Below are 19,185 nucleotides of genomic sequence, written 5' to 3'. Positions count from 1 at the left end.
CTCTATTCACAGGACACCATCCATGGTCTTTAATGTCTTTTTTCTCAATTCTTCTAAAGTCTTTATCTCATCATAGACATGAGCCTTCATGTTCTACATTGCTTCTATTGCAACATCTTCTCTCTTCCTTTCCTTTGTTGATTGTGCTGGAGCTTTTTTCCCACACCCCTAGAACGAGCCCCAGTTATCTCAAAGAAGTTAAGCAAAAGAATGAGATCAATTATGCATTTTGTAATTACAGTTATCAGGAATGGTGGTGCAACATTTAAGAAACCTTAACACAGTGGACTCCACCGTCCTTCGTTAAAAGGATATCTAAAGCAAGGTGGTTTTGTATACACATTGCACGAATAGGTATGAGTGCTTCATTAATTCTAGTTAGTGCACCAGCAGTGTTAGAAGTCAAACAATCAAGAAAAGTAGACAACTTCCTAATTTTTACCTCATTCAAACCAACACAAATAGGAGGAATCAACACATCAAATACATCCATCAACTCTTCTTGTTCTGAATCTTGTGCACTAGTTTTCCACTTCTCATAGGACCTGGTCACTTGTCTACTTAATGCACATTCTCAAGTTCATGTTCATTTATGACTGCTGATATTTTTTCATCTTCACTTGCCATATGATTCTCAGTTCTTTCTGGAACAGTTTGGGTTTCGCCCTCCATAACTATTTGCTTTCCTCTAGAAGGTTCTAGAAACTCGAACTTTCAGCTTCACAATCTGATTTCGATTTTCTTGGCCTTCTGTTTGATTTTAGTTTGATCTTGCGATTCACTCACCTCTGGATCCACTCAGCAAACTCAAGCTTGACAGCGGATCAGTAGTTGTCACTACTTCATCTACAGTCTTCACTCTGTTTGTATGAGATGCATGGATCCACTATTGCAATCTTCCACAGATTATAGCAGTGTTCTTCACAAGGATGACCTGATAAGAGCCCTTCCACCTTGGCTTCAAACAGGTCTTGCGAATGTTCTTCTTTCACAGCCACCAGGCTTGAGGGTATGACACGGTTCCTTTTTTGGTGAAGGGGTTGCCAAGTTCATCTGATGAGAGATAGAATGCACAACATCAACAAGACCTTTGCAGTCAGTTGGTACCATGTCAGTACTAATAATTGCTAATAATACTAATAGCTGATGGTATACTAGGAATTCTCGTGGCTCTCTCTATAATGACCTCATTGGGCAAGAGACTTCACTTCTTATCTGTTGTGCTCCTGTGGCTTATAAGCCCAAGTGGCAGTGTGTCAGGCCATTTCAATAACCTTAAAGCACACACTTTTACCAGCCTGGGTTTTAGAGTGCTGTTTTAGATTCATCTACTACTGATGATGCTGGTCTGTAGATGCAATGAAACTTCTGCTCAATTTTTAAAACTGTACACAACAGCTTGACTTTGTTCTTAAAGTGAGTTCCTTTATCAGACTCTAGTGAAATTTGAAAAACAAAACTAGTGATCAATTCTCTCACCAGAAGTTTGGCTATTGTCGTGCTATGTGCTTGCCTAATCAGGTAGGCTTCAACCCATCTATAGAAAAGGCACACAATGACAAGAATCTACCAGAGATATTATGAACTGACATCTCTACAAAGTCCACTTGAGTCAGAGTAAAAAGATATTCAGACTTGCCTAAATGGCTCATTGTCAGCAAAGTCCTCCACCAGGATTATTCTGCTGACAGATAACTCAGCGTTGGCTCAAAGTTTCAGAAACATTCCGAAAGCACAGTTTATCCCAATAGTTATTAAAGAGCCTAACTATGTAATCGCGTCCAAGATGTGTTTGACCATGAATTTGCCTACTTATAGGAAACAGAATTGAATCAGGCAGAATGTACTGCATTTCAGATGGCACCCACACATCATTATTGTCTTTCGTACAACCTGCAATTTCAGATTTTCTTTTCTCCTCTTCTGGTGCCTCATCTTGGAGCTCTTTTAGGTCGCTCAGTGTTTGAACTGAAGTTAGCAGTAAATAATATACATTTTCATTCTCAATTTTATTTAGCTCGGGTTCATATAAGTTAATCATAGTAAATTCAAGAGCTCAATACTTTGCTACCTCAATTTTCACCATATCAAATCCTGTTTTATGGGAGGTACATTTTACAACAAAATTTCTTTAAGTTGCTGCAGTGCACTCAGTAAATCATGCATACATGTCACATTTCTTATAGGAGTACCAGAGGATTTCCTAAAACTTGTTTGTGTCCACAGCTGGCCAAAATCATAGACTACACAAAACCATACTGACTGACTTTATAGGATGTAACACACAATCCATCAGATCAGCTGCATGCTCTTGTAAGCACAATTATTTCTGCTACTTGTGCTGATGTTACATCACACAAATATGTTGTTTCCACAATATTTGATATTGCTTAGACTGCATAAGCTGCTCCAATGAGCCCTTGGCCATGCCCTCCTCAACCAAGAACCTAATTTCTCACACACTTATTGTTAGTTGCTCATTCTGGGCATACCCATGCCATTTAGGGTGGTGCATGAAACACACAAAAGGTGATGGAAGACAGCTTGCAATTAGTCTAACCTCTAGCAATAGCTCCGGGTAGCACTCTAACCCATTTCCAAGCCAGGTCTCCCTGAACAGAAGGAGGTATACCCAGACGTAGGTCTCGTGCTCAATGTGTCACTGGAACCAAGCTGGTCCTGGCTGATGAGCCCATAACCAGTGCAAAACCAGTCCCGGGTTGCTTGTGTTCCATTTCAGGGAGATCCTGGGTTGGCAGTTTGGGCTGGACTATTTCCATGAGGAACAGGGTCAAGACTTCTTTGCATATGGGAACATTCAAATTGAGGTGGCACGGTGAGCAAAAGGACGATGGGTTTGAGTGCTACCCGAGCTATTGGCAGTGGCTAGACTTATTGCAAGTAGCCTCCCATCACCTTTTGTGTGTTTCAAGTGGGGATTTATGCCCTGCAGTGGTGGTTCTAAAGAGCGATGTGGGATACTGTGTTGATTCCAGTGAGATGCTGTGAGGTCCCCATTGAGTCCTGTCACACTGCATCAGTCGTATGAGGAGCTGCGAGGGCTGTGATGTGAGATCAGGTGTTGAGTTGTGTTGCACTGCATTGGTTCCGATGAGGAACTGTGATGGCTGTGTTAAGTTGCTTTGCACTGCGTCGGTTCTGAAAGTGGCCACAGCTGGGCTGGCTGAGCACATTTAGCACCACTTCCAAGGGTTCAGGGCTGGGGAGGCACAGCTTGTGTGGATGAGACTCACAATAGACAGAGTCAATGTGCAGGATTAATTAGTGTTGAGGCTCTTGGAGTCACTCTGGTGGTCTTGGGTTCAAGGTGCAGGAGCAGTCATTTCTGCTTCTTAGGCAGCAGTGCAACAGAGCAGTCCTTCTTGCAGAAGAGCGACAGACCAGAGTAGTCCTTGTAGTGGCCAAGTGGCAGAGCAGTTCTTCTTGATAGCTTTACACAGGTCTAGAAGTGATGTAAAAAGTAGGTATGAGGGTCTTATTTTCATACCTGGTGGCTTTTTTGAAGTCGGAGAAACTTCTAGAGGACCTCCTCCCCCCTTCCCCCCCACCCACAGAAGTGACTAGAATTTCCTGGCAACAGGCACAAAAGCCTAGTGTGAAGTTCTTTGTGTATGAGCAGGGCCAAGCCTATTGTTGTGTTAGTGGGGCTATGCACAGCTCTACCCCCACTCCCCATCCTGACCATTATGGCCCATTCAGGTATACCTAGTCTTTCTATTTTGTGGTTGTCTGGGAGAAATATACAAAGGCCAACTGCCCAACACACCTAGTCATGTGCCCCAGGGACAGGTTGCAGGTACCAAATGGTTAGGACAAGAAAATGCCAACACTCTAAAAGTGGAATTTTCAGAATTGTAACTTAAAATTAAAGAGAATTTTAAATGACAGTTTCTCGGATACCAAACATGACTTTGCTACCTTCTCCCAATCAAAAGTTTACAATTAAATGTAATAAGGTAACCCAATCTTATCATATGGAAGAGGTAGCCTAACAGTTGTGAAAAAACACATTTGTAAGTTTTTCACTACAAGGATATGTAATACTTAAAAGTACATGTCTAACTTTTTAATTACAATGCATTGCGCCTTATGGACTGTTTAGGCCCTACCTTTGGGGTGACATATGTTAAAAAGGGAGTTATAGGGGGAGTGGAGATTGCTGCCATTGGAGATGGCCGTGAGTTAGGCAAGCTCCCGATCCGCTGGGGTGAAAAAAAAACCAAAATCGGGTAAAATCCTGTCAGTGACAGGGCACACCGTGAGCCCTGTGCCCCTGGTCTTAGATGGCTGAGAAAAAGTCACCTGGGCTGACGCCAGCGCACCGGAGGAGACGAAGATAGTGCCTTCCACCTGGCGCAGTCTCAAGGAAAAATGTGGACATAGTGGAGAACCGCGGCAGCTGTAGAACGGGCCGGCGGTGAAGAGGTAGTAGGGCGCCGGATGCAGTGGCCCTAGATCTCCCCCCTTCCTGGTGGTTCAAGGGCCAAGAGATCAGAGCCGCCGAAGGCAAATGGAAGGTGAACACAGCACGGTGCCGCTGGATGAGCAGGCGCGAGAGACATGTAGCGACCCAGCAAAAGCACAGCAGTGGCAGCGAGGAGGTTGTGGGGGTCACCAGAAAGGGGGCCCGTGGGACACTGACGGTCGGGAGCAGTCGGGGTGGAACGGGAGTCCTCCCATAGAACGAGACCAAAGACAGCAGGGCCTGGGGGGGTAACGGGGAAAACCCAATCAGTGGATCCCGACTGGAGCCATGGAGAGACTGTGGGGCGACGGACGGAGAGGGGGGCGCCGGCCTCTCCTGATAATACTGAGCCTGAGGGAGTGGATTTGCTCCCGGTGAAGGCAGCTCAGAGCAAAATAAAGGAACTTCGGAGGGGCAGCCCCCTCCCCTGGGCCCCCCGAGGGTGGGGCCCCCTGAGAGAATCGGACAGGGACCCGGAGCGTGGAGGGCAAAAGCATTGAGAGAGAAGGCCTCCGACCGCCGGCCTAAGAAGAGGGAGAGAGAGTGGAGGGACCCCAAGACTAAGAACTGAACAGACAGATAGAGGGCCCCAGACAGGGGCACAGAAACAACTCCCTTGAAGCAGGGAGAAACCATCCATTGGGTGGTGGCACCCAGCGTGCCAAGTAGAAAAGTGAGCATGATGACAGCAGGGAAGGGGCAACAGTGCCCTGCTGAGAATCAGAGGAGAGATCGACTTGCGGCAGCGCAACCGCAACTTCAGACAGACGGAGGCGTGGAACAGGTGGATGGAACCATGGTGAAGGGCCTAAATCCAGGCAAGTGAATAGTTTGGACAGATACACAGTGCAAATGGAGGCCACGGAGGGCCTGAGCCAGGAAGAGAGGGGAAGACTCAGGACAGAGGGACTGAGCCCTGGGGGGTTAGCCCTCATTGGATTTGATGATGGCCGCCATACAGGACATCTGGGGCTCCCTCTCCCCCTTGGAACCGAAATTAGACGCAGCCCAAATTGACGTCAGTCTCCTTAGGGCAGACATGAGCAAGATCTTGGAGAAAGTGGCCAGGGCAGAAACGCTTATAGAGAGCCTGACTGCAACCACAAAACGTCTGGAAGAACAGGTCAGATCACTCACCAAGAGGAGTGGGAAGCCAAGCTAGAGGACCAGGAAGGCAGGTCCAGGAAAAACACCATGAGATTGGTGGGAGTACCGGAGAGCATGGAAGGCCCGAGTGTAGACTTATTCGTGGAAGACCTGGTCCTGAATAAACTTAAGCTGAAATTATTGCCCAACTTCTTTTCAGTGGCGAGGGCACACAGGGTACCAGACCCTCCGCCTAAACCAAGGGTCCTGCCACGCACCATAATAGCCAGGATCCTGAACTATCTTCCCTGAATTTACCCTTAACGTGCAGCGCCAATGAAAGAACTTGGAGGAAGTAAAAAAAAGTACTGAGGGCCAAGGAACTGAAGTACATGATGCTATATCCGGCCAGGCTGCGATTGGTGGCAAACGGCAAGGCCTGGCACCTTGGGTCCCCGGAGGAGGCATGAGACTGGCTGGAGGGCAGGAGGCCATCAGGTAAAAGGCAGGGAGACAACAGGCAGCCCCGATCCAACGGCACAGAAGGAGCGACATGACCCCATTCAGGGGGGAGACACTTATCGCAGATAAAGGATGGACCAGACTCTGACCAGTGACCAGGGGTACGACAACCAGTAGATGTAAGAGGGGAAATCATGGGTCTAAACAAAATCCACTCAGAGACCCCATACAGGGGGCAACGCATACCCCCAGTGAGACATGTTACATTCTGGGCAAAAGGCGCTCTGCAAGTTGGGCTGGTGGGCATTATTGGACCCACAGAGCAGGGTTGCTGGGAGGGGGAGTTGGAGGCATGAGTTTTACTGTTTGTGCCTTTGAGTGTAGTTATGTTTTTGAAGCCCAGTTGGTGGACAATATGGGTTGGTATAGCGCTGTTAGGAGGACTCAAGACACCTGGTTGGGAGAGGAAGCAGTGGGGCAAGCATGTCTGGCCCCAACAGCGACAAAACGCTGACATAATGGAAGTCCTTCGTGAAACCTGACCATATGTCATGGAATGTTAATGGTCTGGGTAGCAGTATCAAGCGTACACTGGCCATGCAGCATATAAATATAAGCTGATACACGCCAGATATAGTTCTGCTCCAGGAGACCCATCTCCGAGGGAATCACTATAAGGTACTCAATAGATTTGGCTACACACTCAGGGCTCATTCCGGGTATACCACTGACTCCAGGGGGTGGGCATACAAGTTAGGAAATCAGTAGCTTTCACTAAACACCAGGTATGGCATGATAGTGATGGATGGTATACGGCATTGTTGAGAACTTGAGAGGGAACCACACTCAATGTATGCTCTGTGTACCTTCCCCCAAGTCTTCAGGAGGCGGCGCTCCTAGTAATAGGGGACCTACTCCTTGGGTTCCACCCTGGGACCTTGAGATTGGGAGGTGATCTAAATTTGACTAAGCATGCGGGGATAGGCAGATCTGGGGGTCTGGAGGTTGGAGGAGGCAAGGGATTACTTTCTCAGTTTGCCAGGGCAATGGGTCTGACGGATCTATGGAGGGAGGGCAACCCACACATGAGCCGATACACATACTTCTCCGCGACTCATGGGAGCTTCTCCTGACTCGATTACATCTTCACACTGAGTGCTCAGGCCCACCAGTTCCGGGATGCGGTCATTCATGCAAGGGGATCTCTGATCACTTCCCAGTAGAGGTCACATTGAAGGGTCCGGTACAAGACTTCACGCTGGGGGCGTGGTCTGGCCTCAAGTGCTGATGGCCGCCTGAGAAAGGAGCTCCGCGAGGCGGCGGGCCTTTGACCGGGAGTGGAGGCGCTGCAGGGGCAGAGTGCCTCCTCATTTCACCGCTGACGACTGGATGGGGAGCGCCGCCGCGCGTGGGCCCTCCCCCAAACTTAGAACGCGCCCGCAAGCCTTTCCTGCGAGGACCGCTCTGACGCGGCCTATGATCGTGGCCGGAGCCGCGGTCTCCCGCGCCACTTCAGCCTGGCACCAACCGAGGAGCAAATGAGTCGGCGCCAGGTGGCTTCGAGAGGAGGGTGCGCTGCGGTGGGGACTCGGCGGTGAGTTATCCACAACGCCTGGGACCCCGCATCCCCCCCCCCCCCCCGGGGGCTCTCTTTCGGAAGCGGAGGCACCTAGGCCCACACCAGAGTGGCACAGCCGGGGACAGAGGACAGTGGCAGCCTGGACCTCTCGTGCCGGCGGAGGGGCCGCACACCTGGGAGAGAGCAAGCTCGGACGGAATCTGTGCCCTGGACATGGGTGGCGATCCAGTCCGGGATACAGAGGTGGATAGAATGGCTCCTGTGACCCAGGAAGAGGTGCGCATCACGACGGGACCCCGCTACAAGGCCGCCCCCCTACACCAGTGACCTTGCTCCCTGCAGCTTTCCACCCCCCAACCCCATTCTCTTCAAAAGCCCTCCTACACAATGCCTAGCCAGGTGGATTCAAGGAAGCAGGGACGGCGGGTATCACGAAGGAGGTGAGGACAGGGTTCCTGCTTCTTGGACGGTGAGGAGCCCTGCCCTAGGGCGATTATCTGGCGATCTTTGATTGCGTGCGCTGCTGGGAGATGGCACGACAGCATCGGCGAAGCAGTGGTGGAATCTGACTCCAGTCACCTAGCCCCTCGCCCTCCTACCCACTGTGCAAGCACCTCAAGGGAAGGCTTGCCAGGAACCCATATGGGCTATCACCCGGCACCACTGCGACTGGACAGTGCGAGTCGCCCACCCCTCCCCCACGGAGCATAACGGGCAGGGGGGAACGCAGGATATAGGCCACCGCACCTGTCAGAACTGGTCCATTATCCATATCGTGGGACTGTGATCCCGCTAGCGAAGGGCGTCAAAATCTTTGCACGAGAAGAAGGTGACTTCCAGCACAGGACCTCCCCCCTCTAAGTGGACACCTACCTCCAAGTCAAAACCGTCCCTTCTCTCTGGACACGGGCTCTGCTGTGAGCCTCACCCGGCCTCTGCTAGACACCAGACCCGCTGCCAGGAAGGACGAGACTCCCCTCCTCTACTTCACATCGCTTGTTCACCACCACGCAACGGCTCTAACCTACACCAACACTAAGTGAGAGACTCCCGAGCCTCCATACCACCGCGCCACATCCGTACCATGGGGCCAGCCATGGTGGGCGGCAGGTCGTCGAGTAGGAACGCAAGCCGATGAGACAACTACTTTTCTCCGAAGCCCTACTACACTCAAAGACGCCACCCCCAGCCCCAGTGCTGCATCCAACCGCTCAGCCCCACACCATGGCAGACAGAGCACAGGAGACGACCATGGACCGTATCCTCCAAGAGATCTCGGCGGTGGGTCGCAGACTGGAGGGGATGGACAGCGATATGGCCTCACTGACGGCGGAAGCGAAATCCATGCACCTGGATATCGCAGGCTTTCAGTCCCGAGTGACGGGGCTAGAACAGGGCGTTGTGACGGTGGAAACTCACGTTGCTTCCTCCCGGGATTGGGACCAGGAACTTCTGTATCTCCGCATCAAGATGATAGACTTAGAAGACAGGAGCAGGAGAGACAACGTCTGATTTCTTGGATTCCCTGAAACCATTAAGGGCACAGATATCCACTCCTTGAGGGAGACCCTACCCAAGCTCACTGGCCTGACTTTCAACCCCCCCTCCACCCTGGAGTTTCAAAGAGCGCACAGACTAGGCCCCAAGCGAGGTGATGCGGCCAACCGCCCCGTCCACTCATAGCCTGCCTCCTGCAACACACGCAGACCCGCCAACTCCTACAGAGAGCCCACACCCATGGGCCCTGTTGGATGGACGGACAGGAGATTCGGATGACAGCAGACTTCTCCAAAGAGACCAGTGAGTGTAGAAAGGCATTCCTGGCCCTCCGACCCAGGCTGCATCAGATGGAGGTGAAATACAGCCTGTTCGAACCGGTGAGAATGTGGATCACAAAAAATGGTGTGTTTAAAGACTTCTATGACCCTGAGGACCTGCGCTCTTTCATGGAAGGCCTCCAGCCCATGGACACCACCACTCCGACCCAGCCTCAGGGCATCCCTGCGGTGACTCAGAACACGTCGTCCCAGAGCCCTGCCCCTGGAGTGTCAGACCGGCTCCCTGCAGACTTTCACCCCAGGGGTAGAGATCTAGAGAGACTCATGAAGAACCACGATGACAGAGGACAGGTGCTGCACCTGGTGGCGGTGCACACGCAAGTAACAGACAGGGACAAGTCTTGCTCCCCCCTGAAGCCTACCACAGCGCCCACCTGAACTCAAAGCCCTCCACTGCACCACAAGAAGTCAAGCAGCTGGTGACCCTGGTTCCCAGTGCTTGGACCATTCGACTCCCCACCGTACCGAAGGATGGATGAGTATCTGCCCACATATATATGTTGCACTTGTTGTTTCATTGTTGTAATGTAATGGACTCCTGCAGGTTTCAAAGGGATGATAGGCAGTCCACTATGTTGTTCAGCACCCGTCAAGACTGTCTGAGTCCTAGACCTAATGTGCCTCTTGATTTTCGAAGTTCTATAGTTTGTTTATACCCTGAAGAACTTGTTGTTTGCTATCCTAATGCAACCATGCTATAATGGTAATGTGATCATACTCTGCACCTCTCTCCTCTCCTCGCTCCATCCGCTCCCCCCGCAGCTGTGCTCTCCCCTAAGTCTGCCTCGATTGCACCAACCGAACCGATTGCACCCCTGCCTCTCCTAGCGCTGCCTGTCCGGCCCCCGCGGGCCCACAGCACCACCCTTCACGCTATTTATGCTCACCGCCAGGAATTACGTCTTGTGACCCTTGCCTGAGAACCACCTTACAACGAGAAGAAGGGGACCCCCTGCCCTGATGGCCCCCCGCCACCGCATCCCCATGGCTGACCACCATCATTGCTCCATTGACCACCTATTACTCAACACACGCGCAACAGTATTGACATTAATACTGCCTCTGCTCCCGTCCCCCTCTCAGAACCCCACCCCGCTCTCAGGCGGCCCGCCGTGTTCACCGCTGCGCTCTCCGTTATGCCGGTCCACCCACGACGTTGCGCTACACCGTCCCCCTCTACGTGCTAACTCACTGAGTTGTTGCGGCTCTACGGGCATTAGGTGTTTGTATTGATGGATCTGGATGGCTTTGCGCCTCCCCTCCCGGCCAGGGGCCCGCTGGCCAAGTGCCAGGGTCCATGGATTCAGGCTTAGACCCGCACACTACAGTTTAGGACTTGTGGGGCTTTTTGCTCTGCTCCCTCCTACTCCCCTCCCTTCCTCTTTCTTCTACGAGTTGAGGTCTGTATTGCTCATCTTGTATCTCCTGGGTTTGCTATAACTATTCTTCTCTTCTGACTCTTTTCTTTTCTCTCCTTTCTTTCTTCTGTCTTCCCCCCTTCTCTCTTCTCCCCACTCTTCCCCCTACCACTTCCTTGCTCCCTCCCCCCTGGTGTCCTTCCATCTTTCTCTTCTCTTCCCATCCTTGACCCTCCCTCTTTCCCCATAGTCCCCCTCCCCCATCCACTCCCCCCATCTCTCCACGTCAGCCCTCCTCTTCGGCAGCCGGGACCCATTGGACGCTCCCTCCCTTCCCACCCAACATCTCTATCCAACCACCCTGCCCAACCCTTACCGGCTATCTCCCATATAGATATCTATCCTCCCCTGCATATTTGCTTTGTCCCCCAACCTTACTCACCCTCGCCTCCAGTTCTTGGTCCCCCTCATGGCTAGCCCTCCCTCGTCACTACCCACCCCGCTACGGGTCATATCCTGGAATGTCAATGGCCTAACCCACTTCATTAATTGGAAGACAATACTCTCATATCTCAACTCTAAACGGACCGATGTAGCCCTTCTCCAAGAGACACACCTTGACTGGGCTGAATCCGACAAACCGCATCGGGACTTGGTAGGAACAGCGTTATTTAGTTGCAGCCCCTCCTCGCAGGACATAGGGGGTAGCGCCCCATGAAAATGTGTCGTTGCGATTTTGATACGAAAGAGTATACCTCTCACCGTCACCAAATCATGGGTTGACCCAGAGGGGCAATACGTGTTTGCCAAACTAAAACTAGGAGACTCTTCACTGTGTGTGGGCTGTGTCATCAGACGCCTAACACGACAATATATGGACCAACCCTCCCTCTCCACCCGTAGACGATTGGAGTGTGCCCGTATGGCCTTGAACGAGCTGTACACTTCCCAGGCTGAATATGCGCTGCAACGCTGGCAAGGACGACACTATGAACAGGTGGAGAAGGCAGGCCGTCTGCTAGCAGCACAACTCCGCCAGAGAATGGTGACCCTAGCTATACCGGCCATCAAGGCTTAAACGGGAGAGGCACTCACGCACCCACAGGAGATAGTCAAGGAATTTGCAACCTTTCACTGGCACCTCTACACCCCATAATCGCAGGCCACCCCCGTCCAGATCAAGGCCTTTCTCACCAACATTGCCTTACCCTCGCTCTCTGATGAGGGCTGCAACCTTCTGAAAGATTACCCGGCAGGAAATTATGCAGATCATCTCTGATCTCCCCTACCACAAATCGCCCGGAGAAGATGGATTCCCTGCAGGATTCTACAAATGGGCGGGGGAGGAGATGCTAGATGTCCTGCACGGATGCCTGAACGAGGCATGTCAGACGGACTCTCTGGGTGCGTTTTCCAACAGTGCCATGATTGCGGTCATACCGAAGCCAGGACGGGACCCCCTGCTCTGGAGTAGCTACCGACCTATATCCCTCCTGAACTGCGACATTAAGATACTGGCCAGTGCCCCAGCGAACCACCTGTGTAAAGTAATACTATCTTTAATACATCACACCCAAGTGGGTTTGTACCGGGCCGAACCTCCAGAAACCACCTTCGTACCCTCTGCCATACCCTTTGGGAGGCTAGGAATGTACCGGAGGCTGAACTAGCACTGTCCTTGGATGCCAAGAAGGCACTCAATCGCTTAGAATGGCCGTACCTGTTTGCGACATTGGCGAAATTCGGCCTGGGGGACCAGTTTATCTCCAAAGTTCGTCTGCTCTATGAACACCCTAGTGCGCGGGTTAACTGCGGGATTCCTATTGGACCCCTTTCCCATTTGCAGAGGGACCCGACAAGGATATCCCCTATCGCCCCTCTTGTTCCTAATGGCGTTGGAGCCGCTGGCGGCTGCCAATCATGACTCTCCCTCGATTTCGGGTCTCCCTCTGCCGGGTGGAAGCTCTAAAATCTACTTATATGCTGACAACGTCATTCTAACCTTAACCGACCTGGAGTGCTCCCTGCCCGCCCTGATGGAGGTCATTGACGGATTTGCACCCCTCTCTGGCTACCGGGTGAATTGGGACAAAAGCAAGGCCCTCCCCTTCTCACAGATGACGACGAAATCCACTCTACTGGGCTTCCCATTTCGAAGAACTCCGAAACGCCTAAAATATCTAGGAGTACTAGTTAACCGAGGTCTAGAGCGTATGGAGGCAGACAACCTAGACCCCCTCATTGCCCACATGAGGCTTGACTTCTAAAAATGGACCCATCTAGGCCTCTCCATGTGGGGCAAGATACAGGCGGTAAGAATGGTCACGGTACCGCGCTTCACCTATGTTTTGGGCCTCCTACCCTTCAAATACCTCTCTCCACACTGAGACTGGTTGATGTGGCAATTAGAGCTTTTGTGTGGGGCTCTGCACGCCCACAACTGGCATCAGGGAAAATTATTGTGCGCCAATCCCACAGGGGAATGGGGCTCCCCTTGGTGGAGCATTACGCTCTAGCCCTACATCTGTCCCCACTGGCTGCCTTTCTGCCTGGACCATCTGTGTCACCACAATGGGTATCTGTTGAGTACACGCTGCTTTCCCATAGTGGAGGCCTCAATGGGCTCTATTGCAGAAATCCCCCATCCCCTAGTGAAACTAACCTGATTTTGAAGGCAACACGTACGGTATGGCAGAGGGCCCACCGCCTGCTCGGGATACCCCCCTTCCTCCACGCCCAGGCCCCTATATGGAACAACGACAGCCTGTGGATAGGTAGAATGGCTCTTAACTGGCCACAGTGAAAAGGAGCAGGCATTATCCATTTGGCCCAGATCCTAGATGGCGACAAGCTCAAATCCTTAGCCAGGCTGCAGGAGGAATTCCACCTCCATCCACGACAGATACCTGCAGCTTTAACACTTTATGCAACAGCATGCTGACATTGCCCGATGGGGACTACAAACCTCGCCTGTGGTGACATATCTGAAGACGTGGGGGAAACACAAAGGCATAATGGCAGGCCTATATGAGGTCATCACATGTCACCTATTCTTGCAACCTCTCCTGGACAAACTACGCCTACAATGGCAATCCCGCCTACAGCGGACCTTTAACTCTGAGGATTGTATAGACATCCTGGACGCGCTGGACAGGTGCACGCGCGAAGCTCGCTTAAAATTCTGTCTCTTCAAGATAATCCACGACTGGGACTGGACCCTCGTGAAGTTGCGCAGGACTGGCCTTCTTCTGCATGCGAAATGCTTGCGCTGCACGGATATACACTGCGATCTGCTCCATATCCTAAGTGGTTGTCCGTTGGTCCAGCCTTTATGGGCTGCTTTGCAACTCAACCTGGCTGACTCCATATCGCTCCCAACCCCACTATCCTCCTCTCTTATCATACTGCACGACATGGACTCTCTACGGGCCCTGTCACGACCGCAACATACAGCACTAGCAACCGCAAAAATATAAATCCTCCGACACTGGAGATCGGTAACCCCCCCCCAACCCCAGAAGAATGGGTAGTAGCAATGACTCGCATAGCCGCACACAAGAGAATCATCTATAACCTCCAGGACCAGGCTGCCCTATTTACTCGGATATGGACCCCCTTCCTTGCGGAAGCTCCGCCACATCTGGCCTGCCGTAAGCTTCTCTCATCATGCGCCCCCACTCCCACCCCGCCCCTCCCCATGTGCCAGCTGCCTCTCTCTTTGGAACCCGCCTCAGCCTCAGTATCTTCCACCCCCCTCCCCTCCTCCCGCCTTCCCCCCCCTTCGCACACCTCTTTCGTATATCTGTGCTACCACCACGCATATCCTGCACCCCTCCCTGACACATCCCCCTCCTTCGCCCAGAGGGTGGAGTTAATTAGGGCTGACACTTTGGAGGCCCCGTCACCAGCCACATTGCTCCCTCCTTCTGCCCCCCCCACTATGCCCCCTTCTGTCTCTCCGACACCAGTCCCCCTCTTCTCTCTGTCTCTACCTCATCTATCCCCCCTTTTCTTCCTCCATCACTCCTCTTTCGGCAAGAAGGGCTGACTCACTTAACACCGCGAAGACCTTAGTGAGTATTTCTCCAGTGGCGACGCAGAGCTACAGCACTACTTCATTACCCATCAGTTTATCTCACGATGGTCTGGGAACAGTTCCTCCTGCACGCGTCCCCACCCTCTTATATCACTCGCAGTACCTGCTCCGTGACTTATCCGCCCTCCCCTCATCCAGGTCTAATACCAGCTTTCACCCCCCCCCCCTCTTTGGAGCGCCGCCTAACCGGTACAATCAAGCACGGATTTCCCAGCCGCCCTTTGCAGTTGTGGGTCTCTGTGAAACACAGCTGCAATACCGAATGATGCCTCCTGCCTCCACACTTCCCGTGGGTGTCTTGCAGACACCCCAAATACACTAACCCTCAGTGACGGGGGAAGCCACGCACAGGGGTCCTATAGTTGCAAGAGGCAAGGGCATCCCAGAACGCGGCTTAACATGGTACACTAGGTTATCTTTGGTAGTATGGTACCCCCCGGCCTGCGCCCCTACCCCTCCCTGCTGTTACCTGTCCACTATTATTCATCCTTCCAATCGCCATTGTTTTTGGTAACTGTTTGTGAATGCTGTTGAACATATTTAGTCCACCTGTTCCATATGGGATGCAATGTACGGGGATCATCATCCCTCGCCCATTAACACTGTATCAATCCGTGTTTTTACCATTAATTAAAAAAATTACAAAAAAAAAAAAAAAGACTTCACGCTACTGGGTCGGCTAGATGCCTGGGGGCTGCAGGAACAGGAAACCAGAGAGAAACTGCAAGGGGGTGGTTCTATACTTTAAAGAAAATCGGAGCTCAGTACCCTCAGCAAGCATGCTGTGGGACGCTTTTAAGGTGGTCCTACGAGGAAAGGTGCAGGCATTAATGGGGGTGGCAAGGAAAGAAACGTGGCTGCAGTGTCAGCTGAGAGAGAGGTGGTGGTGGTGGAGTTGGAGAGACTCGCCCTGGCCTCAGGGGATTCTGAGGACCGGGAAAAACTGAAACTGAGGAAGCAAGAGCTGCGGTCCCTGGTGAAAAGTCACACCAGGAAATATGAGACTGCAGTCCACCATCGACTGTACGAGGTTGTGGACAAAGCTGGCAAATTGCTAGCGTGGCTGGAAAGGAGGGATAGAGAGTGCACATGGGTACTAAAGGTGAAAAACGCAGGACATGTCCTGCAGACATCAGCTGCTGATATAGCGGAGACCTTTGCAGACTACTATTAAGATCTATACACCTGCAGGACAGCTATGTCCACGGAGGATTGTGCTGACCTCCTCCGGGACATACATCTGCAGGTGTTACAGGATGTCGACAGAGACGCACTGGAGGGAGATGTAATGGAAGAGGAGGTGACATGCGCCTTACGGGATCTTCAGTCAGGAAAGGCCCCGGCCCGAATGGGATCCCAGTCGAACTGTATAAAGAGATGGCTAATATAATTGCCAGCCCACTGGACAAGGGTTGCCTTCGAGCAGACCAAAGAGCAGTGACGATGGTAGTAATCTATAAGAAGGTTCCTATAGGCCCATTTCCTTATTAAATATGGAAGCAAATGTATTGGCAAAGGTACTGGCAAACAGACTGCCCCGGATCATCGTGAAACTGATACACCAGGACCAGGCTGGGTTCATGCCAGATTGGAGCACGCAGCTTATCCTCCAGCGCCTGTACAGAGTATTACATCTGACGGCCGATCCCTGGTCAGAACAGATGGCCTTGATGCCAAGATAGCTTTGGATTCACTAGAATGGAACTATATGTTAGCCGTCATGGTGAGACTGGGCTTCGAATCACGGTTTTGTGCATTGGCCAGATTATTATACACTTCTCCCATGGCAAGTGTGAGGGTCAACGGTGTGGTGTCTCAGGAGTTTAAGCTGAGGAGGGGCACCTGTCAGGGTTGTTCCCATCTCCCCTACTCTTTGCTCTGGCTCTGGAACCACTGGCGACCTGGATCCGCCAGGGTCTGCTGGCCAGGGGGATACAGATCCTGGATGGCTGGGATGAGCACGTATCCCTATGTTCCAATATGAGGATGGGTCGGCTGATGCAAATTTTTAAGATCTTCAGAGAACATTCTGGCTACATTATAATCTGGTCAAAATCGGTGGTGTTCCCTCTTTCTGGGAAGAGGCCCAGCCTCCTCTGGGATTGCAAAGCCGGGGTAGTGAGGAAGGGCTTCCGTTACCCGAGTATATACGTGACTAGAGACCCCCAGTACTTCCTGAAAAGAAACTTAGCTCCCCAATTAGAAAGACTCACAGGAGATGTAACACATTGTGCCGGCCTCCCATTGACCCTGATTGGCAGGGCAGGGCTCTATAAAATGATGAGTCTGCCATATGTGATGCAGAATACACCTTACTACATCCCGCGAGAATTTTCAGCACACTCGACACAGAGGTGCGTAGGCTGCTATGGGGTCAGAGCACGCCCAGGATTGCCCTGGCCGAATTGCAAAGGGGGGGTATACAACAGGGGACTAGCAATACCAGACATCCGGAAATACTACTGGGCATCCCACCTTATTGTGGCTAACCAGGGGCTATTCGCAGACCAACAGGACCCTGCGTACAGGCTGGACAGGTGCATGCTGGGGAGGGGTGGTCCCGAAGCCCTACTGCATCACACCGGATGTGAGCAAACTCTGCTGCACCACAGTAGGGTTGTGCTCCGGGCATGAAAAGAAGCAAACAAATATTTGGGGTGGGCTGGGAGGCTCACTGACCTCTTCCTGTTGTGGCATAGTGATGCCCTTGCTGACTTGAGAGGCCTTCAGGGCTTTCAGAAGTGGGCGATAATAGGCATAGAACGCCTGGGAGATGTGTGGAGGGGTCAGGCTTATGTCAGCTTTGAGACACTTAGAGAGGAATATAAGCTGGCAGACACTGAATATCACTGTACCTGCAGCTGGGGCATGCCCTGAGGAGACATCTCGGGGAGGGGGACCAACTACCGGATGCCTCACCATTGGAGGATAGGGTCCCATTGGAACCACTTCTCAGAAAAGGAATCTCAGTGATTTACAGAAAATTAATCAGCAATTCCCCAGATCGATTGAGTAAGTTGAGTGAGGCAAAGGAGGCAGACCTGGGACACCTAGAAGAAGATGAATAGGAAGAGGCCCTTGACAGCTCCAGGGACATAGCCATTAGGAGCAGATTCTACCTTGTCCAGCTAAAAATCCTGCATACAGCATATTATGCCTGCACATTGCTACACAAAATCTGCAGGGCTGAGAACCCACACTTTCTGAGGGGCTCCAATGAAGAAGGCACATTCATGCTTATACTCTGGGGTTGCCCCCGGATATGGGACTATTGGACTAGAATAATGAGTGAAATTTCCCGAACCATAGCGCTGGTCTTACCTTTGGACCCTGTGTGGCTAATCCTGAGAATATCAGGAGAGCACTCCTGGCCCAGATACATAGGAATCTGGTTAAGATTGGCTGCGGGGGAAGCTAAACAAAATATCGCAAGATCATGGGGGGGACACAGCCATCCCACAAATATCAGATTGGCAGCGTGACCTGGATTGGGACCAGAGAGCTAAGGAAGTGATATACAAAGCAGGAGCTGTCCTAGGAAATAGGAGAAGATGTGGGGACCCTGGGCAGCTGCTCGAGGGGGTGGACTGGAGGAGGACCTACAGGAGATCACAGAGGGAGGGGATTGATTGGGGGAAAAGAGTTTGGAAAGAGAGGCCAGGAAGTACGACAGCAATTGGATCTAATGCGGCAGAAAAATAAGCCACAGGCCTCCCTGTTTTCGCCATGTTTTTGGGTAAGGACAGATAATGCACACCTTTTCTCTTGTTACAAAATAGTTAACATTCTTTCTCGTAATTTATCATTCCTAGAGAAGGTGAGCTACAGAGTTTGTGACTGAACTCGCGGAAGGTACTCATGCATTCTTAATCGTATGCCACAGGATCGGAAACATTGCTATGACTAAGCCTCAGTAAGTGCTTTCCAATGTGGGAATTGTTTGGAATCCACTGTATAGAGTATAAAACCATTCAAAAAACATTCTCACCTCTTTGTATGCTTGAGGATTCATTCTCAGGATTTCAAAAACATGTTCTTCAGACACATTCTTGCCCCTTTTTCAAAATTGTGTTTCAAATAGATAACTCCTTTTATACAGTAATACATTTTTGTGCGAGAAACCTTCTGACCGTAGTCAGCAAGGTGGTTCGAGAGTGCAGTTGTATCCAGCTTGCAATCTTCCTGCTTTAGAGGCAAATATAAGGTCTTCCAAACTTTCTTTAGAATTTGACTAAAGATTGAGTGGCTTCCGTGTAGCTTGGTGGGATACAACACTACAC

General features: G+C 51.4%; 1 long non-coding RNA gene across 1 annotated transcript in view; it reads right to left on the bottom strand.

Annotated features, from left to right (window-relative positions):
- Positions 1–786: 786 nt before the first annotated feature.
- Positions 787–19,185, bottom strand: part of LOC138301889 (uncharacterized) — a 102,807-nt gene continuing 84,408 nt past the window's right edge. The window contains exon 2 of the long non-coding RNA XR_011205143.1: positions 787–1,053. This is a non-coding gene — a long non-coding RNA (uncharacterized lncRNA). The remainder of the gene's footprint in view (positions 1,054–19,185) is intronic.

This window comes from Pleurodeles waltl, chromosome 6 (genome assembly GCF_031143425.1).
Source record: "Pleurodeles waltl isolate 20211129_DDA chromosome 6, aPleWal1.hap1.20221129, whole genome shotgun sequence".
In the NCBI taxonomy this organism is placed as follows: domain Eukaryota; kingdom Metazoa; phylum Chordata; class Amphibia; order Caudata; family Salamandridae; genus Pleurodeles; species Pleurodeles waltl.
The sequence above is the reverse complement of the archived record's forward strand: the minus strand, read 5'-3'. Positions and strand labels throughout refer to the sequence as shown.